General features: G+C 52.6%; 1 protein-coding gene across 4 annotated transcripts in view; it reads left to right on the top strand.

The window, feature by feature from the left end:
- Positions 1–4,933, top strand: part of SLITRK3 (SLIT and NTRK like family member 3) — an 18,330-nt gene that overhangs the window by 8,058 nt on the left and 5,339 nt on the right. Inside the window, exons 1-2 of one of the 4 annotated variants that reach the window (XM_069083526.1) lie at positions 490–854; positions 1,697–1,893. The exons of 1 other annotated variant lie outside the window; for it this stretch is intronic. The gene's annotated coding sequence lies outside the window, so the exon portion shown is untranslated. Of the gene's footprint in view, positions 1–9; positions 140–489; positions 855–1,696; positions 1,894–4,933 lie in introns of those variants that run through there. 2 more of the 4 variants (XM_069083528.1, XM_069083525.1) reach the window with 2 other exon arrangements.

Genomic DNA, 4,933 nt, shown 5'->3' with positions numbered 1-4,933 from the left:
ACACACACACACACACACACACACACACACACACACACACACACACAGACCTTCAGTTTACTCCCTTCTCTTAGGCAAGCGTAAATAGATGAAGAGCAGATGTGTTCGTTTTCCAAGCCGTCCCTTGTTTGTCACGAAGGTGGGAGAAAGGTTTCACGTCACTTAGAGAGGTCTTGGATGGGAGGATGGGACCGGGGAGGGGGGAGGCACCCACCCGTCCCTTCTTTGCTGAGAGGAGGAATCCTGGGCACGCTGGGGCTGTAATTTTCCAAACAGACGCTCTCTACCTCACCATTGCAAAGAAATGAAAGTTAAAAAAATGCGTCTTTTAGGGGTTCCCAATGATGCGGAAACCCCTATCTGTTCTTGAAACTGAATTGCGTTTTGTAGATAGATTGGGGGGGGGGGAGGGAAGGAAAGCGAGTGTGGGGTCGTGGCGGGCTGACGGGGGGAGGGGGGCGGAAGGGGGGAGAGAGAGAGAGAGAGAGAGAGAGAGAGAGAGACTCAGCAGAGCGCGCCAGCCAGAGCCCCAAGCCCACTTCCTCCCTCACCAGGGGATCTGGCTGCGATGTGTGAACGGACTGCAGCCGCAGCAACAGCAGCGATAGCGGCAGCAGCAGTGGCGGCATCTTTCCCTAGTCGGCAGGGGAGGGCCCGAGGCTGGGGGGCATTCTGGCCCAGGCTCCGGGTGCTAGGATGATTAAGGGGGCGGCTCAGGGCTGTGGCTCTTTCATTCCCCAGTTTGGGAGGGGAGAGTGTGGGCAGGCTTTTGATGGGTTGGGATTCCTCGTATCCTGTTCGGCGTGGCCCTGAATGCCCCGATCTTCTTCTGGATAGTCAAGGCTCAGAGGCCGGTAAGTACCTCCCGATCCGATTTCCGTTATTTCCGGGCCAGTTAAAGAGGCGCTCTGGGCAGAGCTACAGCCAAAAGACCCGGCCATCGCCGTTGTAGGCTGTCCCCCTCCACCAGAATTCTGCGGCTTTGCCCTTCTCCGATCCCCAGGAGCTCTGGACCAGGAAGGGGGCAGGGCAGCAGGTTCCCTCTGTCAGAGGGCTCCCCTCCCGGACCAGGGCTCCGCTTGCATTTGCCCTAAATCCTGGAACCCAATGGCGCGGATCTAACCATATGGCCATCTTTTTTCAAGCCCTCCCCCCCACCCCTTCCGTTTTCTGTGCCTCTTCCCAGTCTGGTTAAGGCTGGCATAAATAGTTGGATCTGGTCCACCCTCAACCCCGCCCGCCGCCTCTCCTCCCCGCCCACCACCCACCTCCCCTTCACTCCTTACACCATCCACCCACCGCGAGGGAGCAGGGTAAAAGATGCCCTGGGAGCGGAGGAAGCTGTCCCACCTTCAACCGAAATGAAGGAGGAATCAGGCACGGATCGCCCTGTGAGTGACATCCTTTCCAGAAGAGGGGTGAGGGGCGAGAAGAAAGCAAGCTAGGAATGCAGCAGGATACAGACCGCGTTGGGCTCCCAGGGATCATACACTTCGTGTCCTTATCTATCTGAGAGGACCTCGCTCGAAAATTCAAGTAATGTTGTCCTTGGAAACTTCCGGCTGATAGCTATCGAGGACCTCCAAAGCCGAGGCGCCGAGTCCTCCAGCACTGGGGTTTTGGATTGGTGTGCTTGGTGCTCCCCCCACCCTCACTAGGTATGCAGCTACCATTTCTCGCTTCATCCCATCTACAGGACTCGAAGGTGGAAACACCTAAAAGGATTACAAGCGTGCTTTGGTGGCATCTCTGAAAGTTGCTGGCTGGGGAAGAGAAAGAGAGAGAGCCAGGCGATGGCGTTATGGATACAATTCATCTTAAGGAGTTTGCAGCTCGCCTAGCCAAGCCACTCAGAGCAAACGCGAGGAGCGCTTTAGTCCTCAACATGGATAGGTATTGACTGAGCTCTTTTTCTATTTTGCTTAATTGAAATCAATAACCTAACCTCAATGTGTTTTAGTGCTGGCGTGCCTACTATATTTGTGCAGGCGTGGATGTGCTGTCCTTTTTTAAACGATTCTTGCATCTTTTATTCTCTGCTTGAATGTTGAACTGGATATCTAGCAGGAGAATGAAAGGGGCCAGGAGACTGATGAATGTGTGTCCAACCCCTTGTAATTAGAGCAGATGATGAGCAACTCCAATAAATAGGCCAGGTGAAAGATCTGAGACATCCCTCTCCGTCCCTCCCCGTACCTCCGTCGGCCTGTATGTGTTGCTCTTAGAATTAAAAACACACACACACACACACACACACACCTGATTTTAGCTTTTAATACTTTACTATTCTGAACACCAATTCGTTTTGCCTGGCTGGCTGAGGATCAGGGAGGCGTTTGTAAGAGACTTCCGAGAAATGCATGATGCAGCGTTTAAATTATTCTGATTATTATTTTAGGAGGGAGAATTCTTTCATCTTCGATGGTGGCACATTCACTCAGCTCCGGGGAGATCTCTTGGAATTAAAGAGTAGGGGTAATGCTATTGACTGCCTCCCTGGAGCCTGCTACAGTTGGGGAGAAAGGACTCCTTGTCCTGCTCTTTGATAAGAAAAGGATGCCTAGAGCTCCAGTGTACGGATCTAATGCATGGGAACTCCTTAGGGTCCATCTACTTTTAGGACCGTCCCCAAGGAGGCTCCTTTGAAACCGTGGGTGGGGAGGGGGAGAAAAAGGTAGAAATAGATTTAACTGTTTAGCTGGCGTCCACGAGCTTTAAAGAGTGTAGTTCAAGAGAAAACAATTCCCAACTCCAGGGAGGGTCATTGACAATCACTGCGTTGTAGCAAAGGACGAAATTTCAGATACCCCATGTTCCTCTGACAGATGCTGGGTTCTAATGAGATCCTGGAAATGTGTTCCAGGCACTGCGTGGCGGTGGGGGACAGAGGGTGGAAAGAGGATAGTGGCGGGGGGAGGGGAGCTGAGGGAGAGAAGGGAATTGGATTGTTCACAGGCGAGATGGGGAACTCAGTGGTGCTTGTGTGTGTGTGTGTTTGTGTGTCTGTGTCTGTGTGTATGTATGCGTGTGCATGTATATGTGCAGGATGCCAGGGTAGTTTACCTTGAAAATGAAGAAACAGGGGTGGGTCTAGCGTATAAGAGGGAAAATCGAACCCATTTATGGCATAGAATGTGAGACGATCTTTAGCAGCGTCTACATTGCTTAATTGACTGCAGTTTCCCATCAGAGCTCCTGGGAAGTGGGGTGGGAATGTGCATGCATTTTTAACGCATGTTCTCGTGCACGGAGGGATTGAATGACTGGAAAGAGTGCATTGTTTATCAGGGGTACCTAGATGTTTGAAGCTTGTAAGTTTCAAAATGGACAATCAAGGGGCGTGTTTTTCTTGAAAATTTCCTCGCGACACTTGATGGAAAATCCCTCTGCTAACTTTCAGTCCTGGGGAAAAAGAGAGGGAGCCCAATGCTGGAGCCACAAGGTATCCCCCAAATGGATCTCTGATCACACGAACCCAGAGGACGCTGGTCAGCTGGGCATCTCCTCTAAGCAGTCTCTTTTTTGTGCCCACCTTCTCTGATTCCTCAACAAAGATGCATTTTTGCGGGCTTTCCTGTGAAAGGGGATGAGGATGGAGCTTTAAAAAGGAGGGAAAAAATCCTTTTGGTGACTGATGGGAAGATCTGAATTGACTACTGGTCCTAGCCTACCGGGTGCAGCACCCTCTCTCATGCATCCTGATTCCCCTCCTGCAACCTCTTTCTCCCTTTAGAGGAGTGGGAGGGAAGGTTTTGGCATCAGATGCAAAGGGGTTAAGGTCCTCCTCCCTGCCTCGCGCTTTTCCCCGTGGAAGAATGCGAAATGCCCTGCTGTTACCGGAGTGATCCGGGTCTCTTCCCAGTGATTCGCTTTGCCTTCTTCCCTTTGAAAGCAGCAAGCCAACACGAGGCTGTTGAATCCTGGGGAGGAAGAAGAAGGCTTCAGCTGCGGCACCAACAAAAAGTCTCCTGGTGCAAAGGGACTGAAGGGAATGCCGGCCACTGCTGGGCAGTACCCAAAAGGGACGGACTGGGCTTGGGTTCCAGGACACCCAGGTACATTCCAGAGGGACTTCCCGGCCCGCGGCGCGCAGGTCTCTCTTTTCTGTCAGTACTCGGAGAAGGAACTGCCAGTCAGGCAGGGGTATCTTGGGAGGTCTAGGGACAGGCATGCATTCTTAGTTTCCAAACTGTCTGAATCCACGGAGCTTAGCTGGATTTGGGAGACAACCAGTTTGCACCGATTTCCTTGCTGGAGAGATCAAGGCCAATCCTTTCCCTCCAACCCTGACAATGACCTCCCCTCCTCCTCTTCCCCAGCCTGAAATTATTCCCTGTGGCTACTTCTTGGTTTGCTAAGGCTGGACCGCTTGCCCAACCCCGCCCCCCCCCAGTCACCCCCACCCCCTTATTAAGATATGCGCGCGCGCGCGCACACACACACACACACACACACACACACACACACACAACACGAGAAAACTGTGCAGTCAGGGCTTCCCACTGCGCGCTCCCGAACCCATGCTAAGCGCGTCCCCCCTTCATTTGTTCCTTTTCTCGGAGCTCAGTTTCATGACGTGGAGAAGCCTGATCCAGGGCAACAACACATATCCAAAAAAAAAAACAAACTAAGCGCTCGAGAGAAGCCCGAGATCCTCCTCTGTGATTGAGCCTCGTCTCCCTCCCCCCCTCCCCCTCGCGATGTGCTGCTGGTGCCCAGAGAAAGCAGCAGCAGCAGCAGCAACAGCGGAGCCGGGTGTCTGCAGCAGCCCCCTTCTTCATCCTCCATTGAGTGTGTAAAGCAGCAGCTCTGCATTTCTAAAGAAGCCCCATTGAGGAGCCCAGCGCATTCACAGCACGTCTGAGGCTTGGGTTTTTGGGATTTTTTTCTTCCATTTTTTTTTTTTTACCCCCAGCCTCGACTGGGGGAAAAG

Source organism: Petaurus breviceps, unplaced genomic scaffold (assembly GCF_028583685.1).
Source record: "Petaurus breviceps papuanus isolate PSGF00001 unplaced genomic scaffold, PetGlider_PUasm1.0 173, whole genome shotgun sequence".
NCBI lineage: Eukaryota > Metazoa > Chordata > Mammalia > Diprotodontia > Petauridae > Petaurus > Petaurus breviceps.
This window is presented reverse-complemented; position numbering and strand designations above follow the sequence as displayed.